Raw genomic sequence first — 23,120 nt, 5'->3', positions numbered from 1 at the left:
ATTGGGCAACTTTTAAAGTCCTCATGTGTCAAAGAAAAAATGTGTCTGTTTCTCTACAGTAAATTGCATGTAGGTAACACATTTACACTTGCATGCTATTTCTCATGAATTTTCTGTAAACCATGTAAAATATATAAACAGTTTACAAAACATCATTCACAGTGATACAGGAAAGAAATATATCTTGGTACCGTGTTAGCCAGTAGATAGAAAAATATTTAGAATTGAGAGTCCACAGTGGTTGATACCTTTTAATGACTAACTGAAAAGATGGTAACAAATTGCAAGCTTTTGAGACTACACAGGTCTCTTCAGAGAAAAAAGAATGGATCTACCTGTGGCAATACATTTTTGTCTCCCAAATCATAACATTATGGACATGAAATTACTTGTGTTAAAAGGTAGCTTCAAATCTCAGAGAGACAGAAGAGTCTGGGAATATAAACTGATGATGATCTTTGACAGTCTCAATGCATGAATGAATGTGTCGCACGGATTTATGTCTTTTTACATCAACTAAGGAACTTGCCCCTCGGACTATGAGGGGTCATCACAACAGAACCAGACCCTAATAAAACAATCCTTATCTAAGAACTGGCCCAATATTTATGGACATAACTGTTTATCACTCATGGTAATTCTGCTTCATGTCACCTGTCTTATCCATGGTTTTTCCCTTTTTTTTTTCTTTGCTATGTTGTGCATAAATACCGTATGTGATTCTTCAGAATTTGTTTTAGTCTTTGCCTGATGAAGAGACCTGTGTAGTCTCGAAAGCTTGTAATTTGTTACCATCTTTTCAGTTAGCCATTAAAAGGTATCAACCACTGTGGACTCTCAATTCTAAATATTTTTCATTCACAGTGAGGCACTAATAACCCAGAACAGTGGCTCAATGTTATCTGAAGTCCAACCAGGGCAACATCTGCATGGATTTTACATGCTCCACTAGTGTTTGCAAAGGTTTCCTCCTATAAAGTTGTCCCATGCATGTGTGACAAGAAAATTAGATTCAAAGTCCAACTGGCCATAAGGAAAAAATCTTAATTTATTCTCTCAACAGCACAGTGGAACACGCTGATACCATACAAATACTAAAACATGATATTATAAGGATTTTCCAGCCAAAAAAGTTGATAAACTTAAGCCATCAACAATGTTAAAATTGCAAAATGCTTCCAAAAAAAGGCAATTTTAATCTTATTAAAAATCCTCTATATTCTCAAGAATGTATTTCTATTGTTTAATGCTTGTTTCGTAGCTTACTGAAAACTGCTATAGTGTAACTGAGTGGCCGATCATGTGCAGTTCTTACTTGTTCCTTTCAACAGCACTAATATAATGCTGTCTGGATCACTGGAGCGCACGATCTGGCCAACTTCACTGACCCCATGTACAGTGTGGCCAGCAACACAACTATGCCACTCGTCCGAACTGTCAGTCTTCAAGAGCACCCGCCCTCCTCAAAGAGACAGCTACAAGACGGGGGAGCAGTGTGTTCCCAAAGATTAAACTTGAGAACATTCCTTTAGTACATTATGTTTTTTATCCTACTAATGTAATTCGATTTGGCCAAGTGTTCTGGTCCTCTGGTAGCCGCTCTGACCAAGTTCTGGCCATTTCTCTTTCAGTCATGTTTTTGGCACAGGAAAGTATTTCCAGTGTAGACAAATGACCAAAGCAGCATACAAAGGGGTTGTGGCCGACTGGCTATTTTAATAGTCAACGGTAAGGTTGAGCGAAACGGGTCGGCCAGATTCAGAAGTCGCTGACTTTTGGCAAAGTCGGGTTTCATGAAACCCAACCCGACCCCTGTGTGGGGTCGGCCATGAGGTCGGCGATCTTCTGATCTGGAATCGGAATTCCGATACCAAGTTCCGATATGTTTAAGATATCGGGAATCGGTATCGGAATTCATATTTAAGTGTAAAATAAAGAATAAAAATAAAAAAAATATTGATATACTCACCCTCGGACACGCCCTGGTTCTTACCGGTAGCCTTCCTTCCTAAGAATGAGCGCCTGAAGGGCCTTCGATGACGTCGCGGCTTGTGATTGGTCGCGTGAGCAGTCACATGGGCGGTGACGCGACCAATCACAAGCCGCGACGTCATCTAAGGTCCTTCAGGCGCTAATTCTTAGGAAGGAAGCGTCCGAGGGCGCGTCCGAGGGCGCGTCCGAGGGTGAGTATATTCCTAATAGGTATATACTCACCCTCGGACGCGCCCTGGTTCTAACACGCAGCCTTCCTTCCTAAGAATGAGCGCCTGAAGGACCTTAGATGACGTCGCGGCTTGTGATTGGTCGCGTGACGCCCATGTGACCGTTCACGTGACCAATCACAAGCCACGACATCATCGAAGGTCCTTCAGGCGCTCATTCTTAGGAAGGAAGGCTGCCGGTGAGAACCAGGGCGCGTCTGAGGGTAAGTATATCAATATTTTTTATTTTGATTCTTTATTTTACACTTAAATATGGATCCCAGGGCCTGAAGGAGAGTTTCCTCTCCTTCAGACCCTGGGAACCATTAGAAACCCAATGCACTGCATTGGGTTTCGTGTTTCGGCCGACCCCGACCCCGACTTTTCTATAGGATCGGCCGATTTCACTCGACCCGACTTTTGAAAAAGTTGGGTTTCGTGAAACCCGACCCGATCCTATAAAAAGAAAAGTCGCTCAACCCTAGTCAACGGCCTTCTTTCTCTATGCTAGGGCAGAGAATCGGGCTGGGTTAGCTGTAGAAATAAGCAGTCTGCCAGCCCCATTCACACACTGCTTCAGTCAAATGCTGTCACGGAAAACAATCACAGAGCTGGAAGCGAAGCGGAGGATGGCGTGGCCAGCAGATGATTGAGGTACTTAATCTTTTTGAATCATATTAGTAATGAATATAACTTATTGTTGAAGATTATGTATATACTTTTTTATTTTTGGGAATCAACAATTTTTTAAAATCTTTTTGGTAAGTAAAGGCATGTTTGTGATAAATGGTGACTCTTCACTTGTGATTTAACGTTCTTTAAAACTTTCAGGTATACAAAAAAAGATTATATTCTGGTACCATGTTAGGCCCCTTTCACACATCAGTTTTTTGCCAATAGTCACAATCCGTTGGCTCGGTGATCGATGGATCCGTCGCAGATTGTGAAAAACTGATGCGACGGATTTGTTTTTTTCCGAGAGATCTGACTAGCAGATCTGGCTAATTGGATCGGAGCATGCTCAGTTAAAAAAATGGAATCCGTCACCGGATTCCGTCATTTGACAGATCTGGCGCCATAGGCTTCCATTCTAGCAAACGACGAACGACGACGGATCCGTCACGGTCCGTTTTTTTGACGTAGACAAAAAACCTTACTTAGTCTCCGGCTGCCGGACAAACAATTTTCGATGGATCCGGCGAACGACGGATGAAACATGAGGCCATCCATGACAATCCGTCGCTAATACAAGTCTATGAGAAAAAAACGGATCCGGCGGCATCATTCGCAGGATCCGTTGTTTTTCAAAATCCGACGGATTGCGACTGATGGCCAAAGACTGATGTGTGAAAGGGGCCTTAGCCAGAAAAATTGATGTGAATAGTTTGATGCCCTAAACCGACAAAAGAATACTAGGAGGGATACCTTTTTTGGCTAACCAAAAATATATATACCGTACTTGCAAGCTTTGTGAGCACAGAGGCTTCTTCTGGCAGGTTTACAAAGAAACAAAATATGCCTGAGGAAGGAGCCTCTGTGCTCTGAAAGCTTGCAAATATTTACTTTTCTGGTTAGCCAATAAAGGTATCACTCCGAGAATACTTTTGTCATATTTGGGCATAAAAGTATTTACAACAAGCTTTAAGATAAAAATCCATGACTACCTTTGACTGATCAGTAATACATGTCAGAATAACAGAGGCAGTCATGCATGACCTTAAAAGACCCAAAAAGGGCAAAAGGCAACAGCATACATCTTGTTATCTCAGATAACAGCTGGACTTTTGCAGGAACAGAGTCACAGAGTTTGGTACAAGAAAGCACTGCAACAATTATTTAGTCTGACTGTCAATTAGTCTTCACTTTGTAAATGAATCAAACTGCAATCTGCAGAGGATTCACTGATTATCTTTTCAATCTCTCCCAAGACGTCTGGATTTTATATCTCACTGTCTACAATTGACCCCTTTGATCTTGCACAGCGTGTTAATATTACTGTTGGTGTCACTTTCAGAAGGCTAGCCCCATTACACCACTGTGCTAGTTACCTGGAAGGACCTGCTATATAAAGCTTCAGAGACTATCATGCCAGTTTCTAATAATAATGGTGTATTATTAAAGCTGGACGGTTTATGGACATTTAATAAACCCTACGTTTATCCAACAAACTGGATCCTTGTTTGTGCACCAGCGTCTACCAGAGAGACGATCCCTTATACCATTTAATTTATCTTTGTAGTGGTTAAAGCTCCATTCTCTTGATAAAGATTTGCAAGTTTCTGGAATAGATATAGCTATGGAACATAAAATCCTCGTGGTCTGCAGCTGCCATTAGGGGGAGCTCAGGAGCATACATCGTGCTGACTTATTATCCAGATCATTATATGAAGATTAATGCAGTAAGTTTCCTGTACGGTGGCTACAGTCAGTAATATTGTAATTTTTTAACATTTTTTATATTACTAGTATGCCATCACTTCATGATTATCGAGATCTGTCCTCTATAACCCTTACTTAATCAAGGGAACTGGGCACTGCTTGTGCTGCTATCTCTTCAATGTTTTTCCCTGTACAACAGGAACTGCAAAAGAATCCTCTTCAAGTGAAAAGGGACAGCGTCAGTTCCATTCACAGCCAGATGCCCGGAGAGATGCTATCTACTATATAATTGTCTAAGGGTCACTTCCGTCTGTCCTTCTGTCTGTCTTTCTATCACGGATATTCATTGGTCGCGGCCTCTGTCTGTCATGGAAATCTAAGTCGCTGATTGGTCATGGCAAAACGCCCATGACCATTGTCAGCGACGGGCACAGTCCGCCGGCAAAATGGCCGCTCCTTCCTCCCCGCAGTCAGTGCCCGCTCCATACTCCCCTCCAGACAGCCCTCACACAGGGTTAATGGCACCGCTAATTGACCGCATTATGCAGCGGTGTAACGCACTCCATTAAAGCAGCTATTAACCCTGTGTAATCAACTTTTTACTATTGATGCTGCGTATGCGTATGTGTGTGAAAAAAACACTTGATAATAATAGATGGTGATGAAGAGAGATAAGAAATGAAAAATAAATAAATACAATTTATTATACATGTATAAAAATGTATAAAAATACATCATAGGTGTCAAAAGCTGACGTAGAGGAATAAATATATTTTCTTTACACACAAAAATAATAGGTAATGTGAAATGTGCGTAAAAATGATAGTGTGATAATCATGATTTAAAAAGTAATAATTTATATAAATTTTAAATATGTGTATAAAGAAAAGTAAAATTAGATAATAATAGAAGGATAAACAATTAAAAACAATACTATTATATAAAAGTATACCGAGTGTCAAATGCTGACATAAAGGGATAAATATATTTTTTATACATAAGAATACTAAGTGATGTAAAAATTATGAAAAAATTATATTACTATAATCGTGATAAATAAAGTGCAAATTGCTATCTATAGTCCAAGTATTTTTCTCGTGTATCATGATCCATCTTGACATCACTGCAACCAAACCGGGAATTAATGATCATATTACAACATGCATAAAACAAAGTGAGAATTAATAACAAAGAAATAAATAAATATTATGACAGAAAATAAAAATAATAAAACCACAGACAAAACACACAACTCAATCACAGAAATGGGAGAAAACTATGGACCTCATTGAGGCCCTTAGGACGAATGCAGTCGATGCGGATAATCCATTGTGCTTCCAACTGAGCAAGTTTCTTTTTGATATCACCTCCATGTTTGTCCATCAGTACACGATCAATTCCACGTACTCGCAATAAATTGCTATTGCAACCGTGGCTCTCCTTGAAATGCCTAGGGATGGGCTTCAAAAAATCATCTTTTATGGAAGGCACCTTTGATGTCTCGGACATGTTCTCTGACTCTCACACGAAGTTTTCTGAGATTTAGTTTTCATCACAGCAGCTGAATGATTTACATCTCTTAGCCAGCATAAGTACATGTGGGGATTCCCTAGCAACCAGGCAACCCCCATGTACTTAGCCTGGCTAAAAGGTGTAAATGATTCAGCTGCGGTGATAAAAACTAAATCTCCGAGCACTAAAAAATACTCGGAGGACCCCCGAGCGTGCTTGGGAAATCTCGAGTAACGAGTATATTAGCTCATCACCAGCTATTATTTTATATTATGAGGAAAAACCCTGTAACTTCATGTCTCTGCAGATGATTTGGAGTTATTGCTCTAGAGTTCAAGGGTACATATAGCAACATTTCAATCCCACAATGAATGATAGGTATCTTGAAAAATCTTAACCAATATATTCATCATACTGTAGGGAATCACTCAGATAGGTTTTAGGTAGCATTCACACAGAAAATGCGGTTTGTCCAAACAGGTGCACTTTTATAAAGCCCCATGGGATTCAAAACCAAAAAAAGCCTCATCTAGGCACAAAGGTATCACAACAAATGAACAGTTCATTTAGCACGGCTCATATATGTCAGTGCGGGCCGACCCGAGCAGATTACAATCCTTGCTTCCGGAGCAAAAGGCTTCTGGAGCAAACTTCATACACGGAAGAGGCATGATTCCACCAGTCTCGTTATACCCTTCAGCCACACACACCAAACAGGTGTTCAACTCCATGCACAGTTCACACTGAACAGGCAGCAACTTCAATATTTTTCTCTGCAGATCCAACAAGCAGACTGCTCCGCTTTCTAATCTGACCCATGCAGTCTCCAATCACAGAGAGACTCTGGCCTTTCTCTCTTTCCTAGCTTCAGCTCACACTTAGGCTGGTCATTCACCAGCAGCACACTTGACACTGCTTCATTCAGCACACTTACACACCTAGTGACCACAGGGCCTGGTTCTATTAAAAAGCTAGCGACGTGCATTGAATCAAATCCTACAGTGCTAGAATTTAACCCAGTCCTGCCTGGCTTTGCTACAATATATACACTCAACGTTGAAACTGCAACACCAAAAAAGAACATTTGTGGAATTATGGAAATCATAGGATTAATAGACATTAATTATATGCAGATGATAGAAAGTGGGAAAAACATTTTCAAAATATCTCAATTTAACCAGTATGAGCACCATGCTCAGAAACACACACTTACTTGCTTTGAAATGCTATTAACCCCTTAATCCCATATGACATACTATCCCGTCAAGGTGACCAGGGACTTAATTCCCAGTGATGGGATAGTACGTCATATGCGATCGGCCGCGCATATGACGCGCACTATGTGCGGTACAGGGAAGCATCGCGCAGGGAGGGGGCTCCCTGCGTGCTTCCCTGAGACAATCGGTACAAGGCGATGTGTTCACCTTGTACAGAGCATCTCCTCCCTGCAGGCCCCGGATCCAATATGGCCACGGGGCTACTTCTGGGTCCTGCAGGGAGGTGGCTTACCAAGTGCCTGCTCAGAGCAGGCGCTGGTAAGCCAGGAACAGTGCACGTCAGATCGCTGATCTGACACAGTGCTCTGCAAAGTGTCAGATCAGCGATCTGTCACTATACAGTGATGTCCCCACTGGGACTAAGTAAAAAAAATAAATAAATAAATTCCTAAATAAAGAGAAAAAAAATATTGTTCCCATAAATACATTTCTTTATCTAAGTAAAAAAAACAATAAAAGTACACATATTTAGTATAGCCACGTCCGTAACAACCCGACCTATAAAACTGGCCCACTAGTTAACCCCTTCAGTGAACACCGTAAAAAAAAATGAGGCAAAAAACAACGCTTTATTATCATACCGCCGAACAAAAAGTGGAATAACACGCGATCAAAAAGACGGATATAAATAACCATGGTACCGCTGGAAACGTAATCTTGTCCCGCAAAAAACGAGCCATGATACAGCATCATCAGCAAAAAATAAAATAAATTTATACTCTTCAGAATAAATCGATGCAAAAATAATTATTTTTTCTATAAAATAGTTTTTATCGTATAAAAGCGCCAAAACATAAAAAAAATCTAAATGAGGTATCGCTGTAATCGTACTGACACGAAGAATAGAAACTGCTTTATCCATTTTACCAAACGTGGAACGGTATAAACACCCCTCTCCCCCCCCCGAAAAGAAATTCATGAATAGCTGGTTTTTGGTAATTCTGCCTCACAAAAATTGGAATAAAAAGCGATCAAAAAAGTCACATGCCCAAAAATGGTACCAATAAAAAAGTCAACTCGTCCCGCAAAAAGCAACACCTCACATGACTATGTGGACCAAAATATGGAAAAATTATAGGTCTCAAAATGTGGTAACGAAAAAAATATTTTTTGCAATAAAAGGCATCTTTTAGTGTGTGACGGCTGCCAATCATAAAAATCCGCTAAAAACCTGCTATAAAAGTAAATCAAACCCCCTTCATCACCCCCTTAGTTATGGAAGCATAAAATTTTTTTAAAAATGTATTTATTTCCATTTTCCCATAGGGCTAGGGTTAGGGCTAGGGTTAGGGTAAGGGTTAGGGCTAGGGTTAGGGTTAGGGCTAGGGTTAGGGTTAGGGCTAGGGTTAGGGCTAGGGTTAGGGCTAGCGTTAGGGCTAGAGTTAGGGTTAATAATAATAATAATAATAATAATTTTTATTTATATAGCGCCAACATATTCCGCAGCGCTTTACAAATTATAGAGGGGACTTGTACATACAATAGACATTACAGCATAACAGAAATACAGTTCAAAACAGATACCAAGAGGAGTGAGGGCCCTGCTCGTAAGCTTACAAACTATGAGGAAAAGGGGAGACACGAGAGGTGGATGGTAACAATTGCTATAGTTATTCGGACCAGCCATAGTGTAAGGCTTGGGTGTTCATGTAAAGCTGCATGAACCAGTTAATTAATTTTTTTTTTTTTTTTTAATATAGGCCACACAGGGATCGTTAGGTTAATGCATTGAGGCGGTAGGCCAGTCTGAACAAATGAGTTTTTAGGGCACGCTTAAAACTGTGGGGATTGGGGATTAATCGTATTATCCTAGGTAGTGCATTCCAAAGAATCGGCGCAGCACGTGTAAAGTCTTGGAGACGGGAGTGGGAGGTTCTGATTATTGAGGATGCTAACCTGAGGTCATCAGCGGAGCGGAGGGCACGGGTAGGGTGGTAGACTGAGACCAGAGAGGAGATGTAGGGTGGTGCTGAGCCATGGAGTGCTTTGTGGATGAGGGTAGTAGTTTTGTACTGGATTCTTGAGTGGATGGGTAACCAGTGTAATGACTGGCACAAGGTAGAGGCATCGGTGTAACGGTTGGTGAGGAATATGATCCTGGCAGCAGCATTCAGGACAGATTGGAGCGGGGAGAGTTTGGTAAGAGGGAGGCCGATTAGTAGAGAGTTACAATAGTCCAGACGAGAATGAATAAGTGAAACAGTAAGAGTTTTTGCAGAGTCGAAAGTAAGAAAAGGGCGAATTCTAGAAATGTTTTTGAGATGCAGGTAAGAAGAGCGAGCCAGTGATCGGATGTGGGGGGTGAATGAAAGGTCAGAATCAAGGATGACCCCAAGGCAGCGGGCATGTTGCTTTGGAGTAATGGTGGAACCGCAAACGGAGATGGCAATGTCAGGCAAAGGTAGGTTAGTAGAGGGAGAAAACACGAGGAGTTCAGTTTTTGACAGGTTTAGTTTCAGATAGAGGGAGGACATGATGCTAGAGACAGCGGTAAGACAATCACTGGTGTTTTCTAATAAGGCAGGCGTGAGATCAGGAGAAGAAGTGTATAGTTGGGTGTCGTCAGCATAGAGATGGTACTGGAAGCCAAATCTACTGATTGTTTGTCCAATAGGGGCAGTATACAAAGAGAAGAGGAGGGGGCCTAGGACTGATCCTTGAGGAACCCCAACAGTAAGGGGAAGGTGAGAGGAGGAGGAACCAGCGAAACATACAGTGAAGGATCGGTCAGAGAGATAGGAGGAGAACCAGGAGAGAACGGTGTCCTTGAGGCCGATGGAGCGGAGCATAGTGAGGAGGAGCTGATGATCCACAGTATCAAATGCTGCAGAGAGATCCAAGAGAATTAGCATGGAGTAGTGACCATTAGATTTAGCTGTTAGTAGGTCATTAGAGACTTTAGTGAGGGCAGTTTCAGTAGAGTGTAAAGAGCGGAAACCAGATTGAAGAGGGTCGAGAAGAGAGTTATCTGAGAGATAGCGGGTAAGACGGGAGTGGACCAGGCGTTCGAGGAGTTTAGAGATGAAGGGAAGATTAGAGACAGGTCTATAATTAGCGGCACAGTTTTGGTCGAGGGATGGTTTTTTAAGTAATGGATGTATGATGGCATGCTTAAATGAGGAGGGAAAAATACCGGAAGTGAGGGAAAGGTTGAATATTTTTGTTAGGTGAGAGGTGACAGCCGGGGAAAGGGACTGGAGGAAATGTGACGGAATGGGGTCACTGGTGCAAGTGGTCGGGCGAGAAGATGCAAGGAGCCTGCTTACTTCTTCTTCTGTAACTGGTTCAAAGTCAGAGAGTGAACTAGATGCAGTGGGGGAGGGAGGACAGTGCATGGTATGAAGAGATTGGGAGATGATTTCCTGTCGAATATGGTCAATTTTTTCTTTGAAGTAATTGGCCAGATTGTCAGCACGGAGATCCGTGGTTGGGGCCTGCGCTCTTGGGTTGAGTAGGGACTGGAACGTGTCAAAGAGACGTTTAGGGTTATTGGACAGGGAGGTGATGAGGGTGTTGAAGTAGGTTTGTTTGGAGAGGTGAAGGGCAGAATTGTATGTCTTTAGCATGAACTTATAATGGATGAAATCTTCGGGTAGATTAGATTTTCTCCACAGACGTTCTGCGCACCTGGAGCACCGCTGCAGGAAACGTGTTTGCAGCGTGTGCCACGGTTGTTGCCGTCTGTGCCGAGTTGTTTTATGTATAGGAGGAGCAGCTTCATCCAGGGCACTTTGCAGGGTTTCATTGTAATGCTTCAGAGCAGAATCAGGACATGAGATGGAGGAGATTGGGGCCAATGAGGACTGCAAGTTCTTCATAAGTTCCTGGGTGTTAATGGCCTGTATGTTTCTATAAGTGTGGAAAGTGGGGGTGACCTGAGCGGGATGGCAGTTCTTGATAGAGAATGAAAGAAGGTGGTGGTCAGAGAGTGGGAGAGGGGAGTTTGTGAAATCATCCACTGAGCAAAGCCGGGAGAAGACCAAGTCAAGGGAGTTTCCATCTTCATGTGTTGGCGAGTTAGTATGCTGCGAGAGGCCGAAAGAGGAGGTTAGAGCCAAAAGGTGAGAAGCAGATGGGGAGAGGGGAGAGGCAATAGGGATGTTGAAATCACCCATGATAAGGGTGGGGGTGTCACAGGAAAGAAAGTGTGGAAGCCAGGTGGCAAAGTGATCCAGGAACTGATGAGAGGGGCCGGGAAGACGATACACCACCACCACTCGCATGGAGAAGGGGACGTAGAGTCTGACCACATGGACCTCAAAGGAAGGGAAGACAAGTGAGGGTACTTGGGGGATAACTTGGAAAGTACATTTTGGTGAAAGGAGCAGACCAACGCCTCCACCTGCTCTGTTGTCCGATCTTGGGGTATGAGAAAAGTGTAGTGCACCATATGAAAGAGCAGCAGCAGCGGTGGTGTCTGACTGCTGGATCCAGGTTTCAGTAAGAGCCAGGAGATTAAGAGAATTAGAAAGGAAGAAGTCATGAATGAAGGAGAGTTTATTACACACAGAGCGAGAATTCCAAAGGGCACAATTCAAAGAGACAGAAGGCATGCAGGGAATATTAATAAGGTTAGAGGGGTTTCTGGGTGTAGCAATTGGGAGGTTTGACTGGCTATAACATGGGGGGCCGGGGTTTGGAGAGATGTCTCCAGCAACTAGGAGGAGGATCGAAAGAGTGAGCAGATGGTTAAGTGATTTGTGAGAGCGTCTCTTGTGTTGGATGGTGGGACTGAATGGATCTGCGCTGCTAAGCAATGTGAACAGAGCATGAGTGCTATACATAGGAGAGGCAAGGACAGAGGGGCCGATATGGATGGAGTGTAGAGAGTTAATGCAAGGGCGGTGAATGTGAGTGAATGCAGCAGCCAGGATATAGAATATGCAAATAAATATGGTGAGTATTTGTGTTGTTTCAAGTGAATAGGGAATAGATTTAGATTGTCTTACCTGTCTCCTGCCCTGTCTAACTGCCATGTTATAACTGCCGAGTACTTAGAAAAAAAAGTACTTTGAATAAAAATACACGAATACAAGTGCACGAATGCACCCCTGCATGAATGCTTCCCCAAGCTAAGTCTACATTTATAGAAGGCTAGCCCTTAGATCTTCCTATTTTTTTTTTTTTTTTTGTGTTAAAGCTCGTTAGCAATCAATCAAACTCAGTTGAGACAACAGGACACAATAAATGTAGTGATCAGATAAACAAATGTCCAGGTCTACATGGATCATAGACCACTTTGAAACAGTTATGTGATCTCTCTGAGTAAGGACATGCAAAGTCAGATTAAATATCTATAAACACAAAAAATGCATAATAGGATGACTAACATATATAGATATATGCAGGATTCAATGCCGAAGATGGAATGACTCAGATACCATTCAAGCTGCTTGCTGTCAGGGACTGGAGCAATAGACATGCAGGATATTTCAGCTCAGAGAATGAATGATCTGTTTACCATTCAAGCTGCTTGCTGTCAGGGACTGGAGCAATAGACATGCAGGATATTTCAGCTCAGAGAATGAATGATCTGTTTACCATTCAAGCTGCTTGCTGTCAGGGACTGGAGCAATAGACATGCAGGATATTTCAGCTCAGAGAATGAATGATCTGTTTACCATTCAAGCTGCTTGCTGTCAGGGACTGGAGCAATAGACATGCAGGATATTTCAGCTCAGAGAATGAATGATCTGTTTACCATTCAAGCTGCTTGCTGTCAGGGACTGGAGCAATAGACATGCAGGATATTTCAGCTCAGAGAATGAATGATCTGTTTACCATTCAAGCTGCTTGCTGTCAGGGACTGGAGCAATAGACATGCAGGATATTTCAGCTCAGAGAATGAATGATCTGTTTACCATTCAAGCTGCTTGCTGTCAGGGACTGGAGCAATAGACATGCAGGATATTTCAGCTCAGAGAATGAATGATCTGTTTACCTGTATGAAGAGAGAAGAGATGCTTGATTATATTCTGCCATGTTATAACTGCCGAGTACTTAGAAAAAAAAAGTACTTTGAATAAAAATACACGAATACAAGTGCACGAATGCACCCCTGGCTAGGGTTAGGTCTAGAATTGGGGCTAGGGTTAGGGTTGGGGCTAGGGTTAGGGCTACAGTTAGGGTTAGGGCTACAGTTAGGGTTGGTGCTAAAGTTAGGGCTGGGGCTAAAGTTAGGGTTAGGGCTGGGGCTAAAGTTAGGGTTAGGGTTGGTGCTAAAGTTACGGTAAGGGCTACAGTTAGGGTTGGGGCTAAAGATAGGGTTATGGTTGGGGTTAAAGTTAGAGTTAGGGTTGGGGCTAAAGTTAGGGTTAGGGTTGGGGCTAAAGTTAGGGTTGGGGTTTGGATTACATTTACGGTTGGGATTAGGGTTAAGGGTGTGTCAGAGTTAGGGGTGTGGTTAGGGTTATGGTTGGGATTATGGTTAGGGGTGTGTTTGGGATAGGGTTTCAGTTAGAATTGGGGGTTTCCACTGATTAGGCACATCAGGACTCTCCAAAAGGGACATGGCGTCCGATCTCAATTCCAGCCAATTCTGCGTTGAAAAAGTAAAACAGTGTTCCTTCCTTTCCGAGCTCTCCCGTGCGCCAAAACAGGGGTTTACCCCAACATATGGGGTATCAGCATACTCAGGACAAATTGGACAAAAACTATTGGGGTCCAATTTCTCTTGTTACCCTTGGGAAAATAAAAATTTGTGGGCTAAAAAAACATTTTTGTGAAAAAAAAATTAATTTTTATTTTCACGACTCTGCGTTATAAACTGTAGTGAAACACTTGGGGGTTCAAAGTTCTCACAACACATCTAGATAAGTTCCTTGGGGGGTCTAGTTTCCAATATGGGGTCACTTGTGGGGGATTTCTACTGTTTAGGTGCATCAGGGGCTCTGCAAATGCAACGTGACGCCTGCAGACCAATCCATCTAAGTCTGCATTCCAAATGGCGCTCCTTCACTTCCGAGCTCTGCCATGCACCCAAACGGTGGTTCCCCCCCACATATGGGGTAACAGCGTACTCAGGACAAATTGTACAACAACTTTTGGGGTCCAATTTCTCCTGATACCCTTGGAAAAATACAAAACAGGGGGCTAAAAAATTATTTCGGTGGAAAAAAAAATATTTTTTATTTTCACGGCTCTGCGTTATAAACTGTAGTGAAACACTTGGGGGTTCAAAGTTCTCACAACACATCTAGATAAGTTCCTTGGGGGGTCTAGTTTCCAAAATGGTGTCACTTGTGGGGGGTTTCTACTGTGTAGGTGCATCAGTGGCTCTGCAAATGCAACGTGACGCCTACAGACCAATCCATCTAAGTCTGCATTAGAAATGGCGCTCCTTCCCTTCCGAGATCTGCCATGCACCCAAACGGTGGTTCCCCCCCACATATGGGGTATCAGCATACTCAGGACAAATTGGACAACTTTTGGGGTCCAATTTCTCCTGTTACCCTTGGGAAAACACAAAACTGGGGGCTAAAAAATAATTTTTGTGGAAAAAAAAAGAATTTTTATTTTCACGGCTCTGCGTCATAAACTGTAGTGAAACACTGGGGGGTTCTAAGCTGTCAAAACACATCTAGATAAGTTCCTTAGGGGGTCTACTTTCCAAAATGGTGTCACTTTTGGGGGGTTTCAATGTTTAGGCACATCAGGGGCTCTCCAAACGTGACATAGTGTCCCATCTCAATTCCAGTCAATTTTGCATTGAAAAGTCAAATGGCGCTCCTTCCCTTCCGTGCTCTGCCATGCGCCCAAACAGTGGTTTACCCCCACATATGGGGTATCGGCGTTCTCAGGACAAATGGCAGAACAACGTTTTCAGTCCAATTTCTTCTCTTACCATTGGGAAAATAAAACATTGGGGGCAAAAATATCATATTTGTGAAAAAATATTATTTTTTATTTTGATTGCTCTGCATTATAAACTTCTGTGAAGCACTTGGTGGGTCAAAGTGGTCACCACACATCTAGACAAGTTCCTTAGGGGGTCTACTTTCCCAAATGGTGTCACTTGTGGAGGTGTCAATGTTTAGGCACATCAGGGGCTCTTCAAAGGCAACATGGCGTCCCATCTCAATTCCAGTCAATTTTGCATTGAAAAGTCAAACGGCGCTCCTTTCCTTCCGAGCTCTGCCATGCGCCCAAACAGTGGTTTTCCGCCACATATGGTGTACTCAGAACAAATGGCAAAACAACTTTTGGAGTCCAATTTCTTCTCTTACCCTTGGGAAAATAAAAAATTGGGGGCGAAAATATATCTGTGAAAAAATATTATTTTTTATTTTTACGGTTCTGCATTATAAACTTCTGTGAAGCACTTGGTGGGTTAAAGTGCTCAATACATATCTAGATAAGTTCCTTAGGTGGTCTACTTTCCAATATGGTGTCACTTGTGGGGGGTTTCAATGTTTAGGCACATCAGGGGCTCTCCAAACGCAACATGGCGTTCCATCTCAATTCCAGTCAATTTTGCATTGAAAAGTCAAACGGTGCTCCTTCCCTTCTGAGCTCTGCCATGCACCCAAACAGTTTTTTACCCCCACATATCAGATATTAGCGTACTCAGAACAAATTGTACAACAACTTTTGGGGTCCATTTTCTCCTGTTACCCTTGGTAAAATAAAACAAATTGGAGCTGAAGTAAATTTTTGGTGAAAAAAAGTTAAATGTTCATTTATTTTTAAACATTCCAAAAATTCCTGTAAAACACCTGAAGGGTTAATAAACTTCTTGAATGTGGTTTTGAGCACCTTGATGGGTGCAGTTTTTAGAATGGTGTTACACTTGGTTATTTTCTATCATATAGACCCCTCAAAATGACTTCAAATGTGATGTGGTCACTAAAAAATATTGGTGTTGTAAAAATGAGAAATTGCTGGTCAAATTTTAACCCTTATAACTCCCTAACAAAAAAAAATTTTGGTTCCAAAATTGTGCTGATGTAAAGTAGACATGTGGGAAATTTTACTTATTAATTATTTTGTGTGACATATCTCTGTGATTTAAGGGCATAAAAATTCAAGTTGGAAAATTGCAAAATTTTCGCCAAATTTTTATTTTTTCACAAAAAACGCACGTTATATCTAAGAAATTTTACCACTATCATGAAGTACAATATGTTACGATTGTCAGAATCACCAAGATCCGTTGAAGCGTTCCAGAGTTATAACCTCATAAAGGGACAGTGGTCAGAATTGTAAACATTGGCCCGGTCATTAACGTGCAAACCACCCTTGGGGCTTAAGGGGTTAATGAGGTTATTACTGGTTGTCAGAGGAATGTTCTGCCCCGCTGAATGCACTTCAGCATACAAGTCATCAAAGTCTGCTGCCAGCAGCTCTCTTTACAATTTCATACCAATGATATCACAGGTATGCTTGCTTGAAGACAAGTCTATAGATGTTGCAGTCCATGGTAGCACATTTAGTGGATGCAAGCTGTTCACAGTAGCATTAGCAATATGTGGCGTGGTATCATGGTGTTTAAAAACTGCTATTGGGAAACTTTGGAGATATGGCGGTATCACTGGTTCCATGACCAAATCAATGTAATGTCAGGCTGCTAGTTCACCTGTAATGAAGAATAAAAGCATTAGGCTATCATACATTTCCACCAAAATCCTCAGAGTAGAGCCATTGTGATGTTTCCTCTTGAAGTACTCTTTATGGTGTTACCCACGTGGTTTCCAGACCAATATTTGGCAATAATTGCATCCCAGACAAAAGCGGGACTCATGGGATTCATGGCTAAAGTGGACAGACTTCCGTTCCAGCCTCCATTGCCGTCTTGCTCTGCACCATAATAGCTTTTAAGAGTAGTGGTGTGAGGTCAATGGAACACCTACAGCTGAACGTCTTGCTTATAGCCCATCTATATATATAATTGTCTAAGGGTTTTTCCGTCTGTCTGTCTGTCTGTCTGTCTGTCCTGGAAATCCCGGCTCTCTGATTGGTCGAGGCCGCCAGGCCTCGACCAATCAGAGACCGGCACAGCATCGACGTAGAAATCCCGCGTCTCTGATTGGTCGAGGCCGCCAGTCCTCGACCAATCAGCAACGGGCACAGCGACGATGATGTCATAAAGGACGTAGAAATCCCGCGTCTGATTGGTCGAGGCCGCCAGGCCTCGACCAATCAGCAACGGGCACAGCGACGATGATGTTATAAAGGGCGTAGACATCTCACGTTTCTGATTCAGCGACGGGCACAGTATCGACGTAGATGTCATAATGGTTGCCATGGCGACGATGATGTCATAAAGGTTGCCTCGACCAATCAGCGACGGGCACAGTGTGCCGCGAATTCTGGAATCATCATTGTCCATATACTACGGGGACATGCATATTCTAGAATACCCGATGCGTTAGAATCGGGCCGCCATCTAGTTGTTATATAAATGCCTTTTGATGGTTTGTGTAGACATTGTGATGCCTTAGATAAGTATGTGATGTCCAATTACACTTGCAGAATGGATCACTATGCACCATTCTAATTTGACAAACCGTCCTTGCACATGTTCGATTCTGTGCACCTCCTTCGTGCCCATTTGTTGCTGTCTCATCCACTGGGATGCTCAACATTGAACAGTGCTGACATTTCAGCCTATGCGCTTTGCGATCTTCCAGATTAATAAACCAGGGTCAACTAGTTCAAGAATTTTGACCCTCTCAGTTTGTGGTAAGTGGTGATAACTGGCACGTCAACAAACAGGAGGCATTGCACAGTTATTCTACAAGAATTGATCTTATTTTTGAGAATTCATGTGGCTACAAAATTGCTTTTTGGTGTTGCAATTTCAATGTTGAGTAACATATGTTGCCATTTTGGGAGGCAAAGTTTATCATAGCATCGTATGTATCATTCATGTTGGATAAATAACACTTATTGATACTATTAGAATAGCAATAGACAATAATATATTAATCTACGCTAGGCATTAATAAGTCTGATTACTTGGAACCATAACAATTATTGTTACATGTAAATAGGATTTATTCCGAGCTCTCTCTTTCTGAGAAATCAGGGTGATGCCCTGTAAGTGTGACTGCCATTACACCTCCAGTTGTTTCTTAGCTCACCTAGATTGGCAAGTTTGCCTAGTTCTGCAGTAATAATCGAGCATATCTAGGCAAGTCTGAATTTAAAGGCTGGGAAAGCTGCTATTTTCTCAATTATTATTTGTAATCTGGAGAGGGCATAAAAGTGAAAACAGAAGGTTTGTTACAGGGAATCTGTCAGCAAGTTTTTAATATATAATTTGAGAGCAGCATAATATGGGGGCAAATACCCAGATTCCAGAGATGTTTTACTTACTGGACTGCTTGCTGTAGTTTTGATAGAATCAAACTCTCTGTCTCTACATTATACTGCTCTCCGATTAAATAGCAAGAACCTGCTGACAGAGTACTTTTAAATTCAATTCAATGTATTACAACTATAAAGCCTGCTATATCTATAGCTAGTCATGCAGTTTAACTCCAGGGTTAATATTCTTGGATACTACATTGAACAACACAACCTGCTAAGGGGCAGGTTAAATGTTACCTGCCGACATACATTGATGCCAGCAGAAGATGAATTTAGAGGTACCACATGCAACCAGCTCAAAAGGATCAGCAATTGCAGACGCAGATCAAAACCCTTCACTTTGAGTGTTTCTGACAGACTCTCCTACAGATCGAATCTTGAGTTATTGTGGCAAGAAGTGATAAGAACAGGTCAGTTGGCTCCAGGGCCTTGCAGCTGGTAGGCTAATTTTTCGACTGATTCTATTCTTTCTCCAACTGTAGTTTCTCCATAGATAGTCTGTGTTTAATAATTGATAATAATTAGGGATGAGCAAGCACTAAAATACTCAGATGCTTGTTACTCGAACCAAGCAATTCCTAATGCTCGGATGCTCGTTTCAAGTAACGAGAATAATGGGAGTCAATGGGAAATCCAAGCATTTGAGCAGCAGACCCTATAAGGAGGTCTGGGGTACAGTGAAAATGTTGAAATGGGTGGAAAAAGTACTAAATGAAAGAACAGCATGGGAAAGACCCCTGTAAGCATCTCTCAATCCCATATCGCTGGCGAGAACAATGGTGTCAAACTTTTACTCCACTTTAAGAACTGACAATAAAACTTTCAAAATCAAAGTGAAAGTGGAGTTTACAGGAAAAAAAATGTTAAAAACATTCTTTCCTGTATAATGACTTGGATATAAAGCTAAATTTAAAAAGAATTTAAAAAAATAATTTAATTAAACCAAAAGTGAATATTTTATTAAAAAATTGGAAATTTCTGTGTAATATTTGAAGTGTCAAAAATTATGGAATTAGAGGGACTCGGATACACAATATTAGACATAAAGGATAACCTCATACACAATCTGTTCAAATTGCCATGTAGTGGTACTCCTAGACTCATAAAGGCTATGCACTACATATGGTGAACAAAGTGTAGTTGAGGTACTTCTACGTTCATCAAAGCTCTGCATACAGTGCTTAGCCTTCCAAAAATTACAAGCAGAGTAATCAATACAACCTTATTCAGCGACTATTTAAGTAGGCACAGAAGCGGGATTGTTGCACTGACTATGACGTAATCTCCGCTCACTATCTTTGTAGATCCCTCAAAGCATTGGAAAACGGCACTAATCTCAGACATCCATGCCCACTCTACAGTTGTTATGTGCAGAGGCTGACCAGAGTACTGAAAGGTGTATTGGAGCTGGTATTTCACACTCTAATGCTCACAAATCCTTGCCAGCATGTGCAATGTTGAGTTCCTGCGCATGATAAAGTTGCACACCAGTCAGTGAGCTGGCACTTGCATGCACTGCTGTAGCACTGCTAGAGCAGCGGCAGCTGTAGCCATCTTGCAGAAGTGGGTACCTTGACTAGAAACTCTGGCAAACCTTTGTAGGCTTTAAGAAACCACTGAACCACCAAGTTTAGCACGTAGGCCAAGCATTGTGCATGTGTGAGCTTACCAAGCTTCACAGTCGCCCCCAGGTTATGATGTGATAAACACATGATCATGCCTGGTTGTCAGTTCAGCGTAGAGAGCCACAGGTCTGTCTGGTCTTTTTTTCCTTTCAATAACTCTGTTGAGGTGTGCGGTTTGGCTCCTAGATAAATTAGCTTCAGCAGAGCCTGTTGCCACTTCGCTGAGGCAGTGCTGCAGTGCTTCCAGCTGACGTGCACGATGTGCTCTGAGATAACAAATCAGATATGGAGAAGGAGGAGGGGATGCAGTAATTTCTGTAGGGGTGGAGGAAACTCTAATAGAATCCTCGCCAACAATCCTCGACATCGGTAGCACATGTGCCGTGCTAGTGTGAGTCTCGGCTCCAGACTCCACAATTTTCACCTAGTGTGCTGTCAGGGAAATGTATCATTCCTGGCCCACAAGTTCTTGTTCATGTGTTGGTTGCTAAGTGTGCAATCCTAGTAAGTGCATTAGTAAGGGCACAGGTGATGTTCCTGGACTTGTGCTGGTACAAGGTGGGGACGCTACACCAGTAGAAATAGTGGCGGCTGGGGACCGATGGCTTCTACCTTGGGTTGACACAAATGCTCCATGTCTACAAGCCTAAGCAGCAACATTTCCACAGTAAGGAGCCTTGACATATGCCTATTTAGCATTTTGGCTTGTGGGTGGCTGCGTGTGAACTTTAATTTTCATTCCAAGTCCAGCTGAACTCTATGCTGGGACAAGCATTTTGAAGTGCCTGATAGTGCCTCAAAATGTGCAAGAACAGGAGCATGGCAGGAGGCATCTGCACCAGTATCATGGACAGGGGATTGGGAAGCATCTAACACAGCATCTAACACAGGGCAAGAGGCAGTGGTGTCACTCGCTGACACCAATCGTGGACCCAGGCGTTCGGCCCACCAAGCCAGGTGCTGATCATGTTAGGCTCTTAGTGGTCAGGCCCCTGCTGATCTTGACATGTCACAGGTTGCAAATGACCATATTTTTTGTCTCAGAACTCTATTTAACAAAGTCCTAGACTGGGGAATACCTAACTCTTTGATGGAGAAATTCACAAGTCTCGGTGCTCTGCAAAAGTTTCCCACCTTCTCCCTCTGGTCACCACACTGCCTTTTCCTGTCTGTTTTGTTGGTGCTGCCGATCCCTCCCCCAGCGCTGCTGGCCTAGCTCTGCATGCCAGCTTCCTAGGTTGGGTCGGTGACTTTTCCATCACCGCACTTTGGTCCTCCTTACTTGGTGCCTTAACAACACCCAGACTTATCAAAAATTGTGTCTCATTATCTACCTCTTTAGACAAAATTTGTCGTTCCCCACCATCGTCTTCATGTGACTGTGGCTGCTCTAAGTTTTGTACATCACTAAACAGCAACTACTCCTGTCGTGCTTGCAACACAATCATGAAATTATGTTGTAAAGAGCTCCTCTGAGTGTTCAAGTGTGGGATCATTGGTCTCCTGGAAATCAACATAAAGATTAAGTGATCCAGACTGTTGGCTGGTGTGACAACCGTGGGGAAGATTGGGTGATGCTGGCATGCTAGAAGCATTATCTGCTATCCAACCAACCAACTGCTGGTGTAATTTCAATGTGGTGTTACATGCCTCTCTGCAGAGTGGGACAGGAAGCTATGTGTCACGGGGTTACAACAATGGAGCAGAGCCAGAAGACCGCAGCATCTGGTTGCTCCTACTACACAGAGAAGAAGCACTTCGCCAGTGTATTAAACCTTTTTTATTTCTTCCACCAGAACATGGGTTAATAGGTTATATTGGAAAACTCCTACATTCGACTGTGCTCGGTTAGCCACTCCTCCTCCCTATAAAATCTGGGCTTGATTATCTAGTCATTGTCAGTGTTAGCAATTTGCTGCTTGATTTTGGAGTGGGAGAAGCTGGTGTAGTGAAGGAGAGCTGGAGGAGTTTATTTGTGACTAGAGTTGAGCATTCCGATACTGCAAGTATTGGGTATCGGCCGATATTTGCTGTATCGGAATTCCGATACCGAGTTCCGATATTTTTGTGATGTCAGAAATCAGAATCGGCCTGTGCGGTGCGTATGGTTCCAAGGGTCTGGAGGAGAGGAGACTCTCCTTCAGGCCCTGGGATCCATATTCATGTAAAAAATAAAGAGTAAAAATAAAAAATATGGCTATACTCACCCCTCCGGCAAACCCTGGCTGTCACCGCTGCTAGCGTCTGCCTCCGTTCCTAAGAATGCAGTGAGTGAAGGACCTTTGATGATGTCACGGTCACGTGAGCGGTCAGGTGACTGGTCACCTGACCGTGACGTCATAGAAGGTCCTTCACTCACTGCATTCTTAGGGACGGAGGCAGACGCTCGCAGCGGTGACAGCCAGGGTCCTTCGGAGGGGTGAGTATATCCATATTTTTTATTTTTATTCTTTATTTTTTACATGAATATGGATCCCAGGGCCTGAAGGAGAGTTTCCTCTCCTTCAGACCCTGGGAACCATCCGGGATCACTTCCGATATTTGTGTCCCATTGACTTGCATTGGTATCGGGTATCGGTATCGGCGATATCCAATATTTTTTGGATATCGGCCGATACCATCCGATACCGATACCTTTGAATATCGGAAGGTATCGCTCAACACTATTTGTGACTGTTGGCTGGTTTGTTCGCTTAGAAATCCCTTATCCTTCCCTGTTTTACTTTCTCCCCCTCCCTACACACCCTGGTGAATACCTCTGTTATATGGGAGTGTATATTTTGTGTGTGTGGAGTTTTCAGCTTACCCTTGTCCTC

Source organism: Ranitomeya imitator, chromosome 1, assembly GCF_032444005.1.
Source record: "Ranitomeya imitator isolate aRanImi1 chromosome 1, aRanImi1.pri, whole genome shotgun sequence".
Taxonomy (NCBI): domain Eukaryota; kingdom Metazoa; phylum Chordata; class Amphibia; order Anura; family Dendrobatidae; genus Ranitomeya; species Ranitomeya imitator.
Note: the sequence above shows the minus strand (reverse complement) of the source record.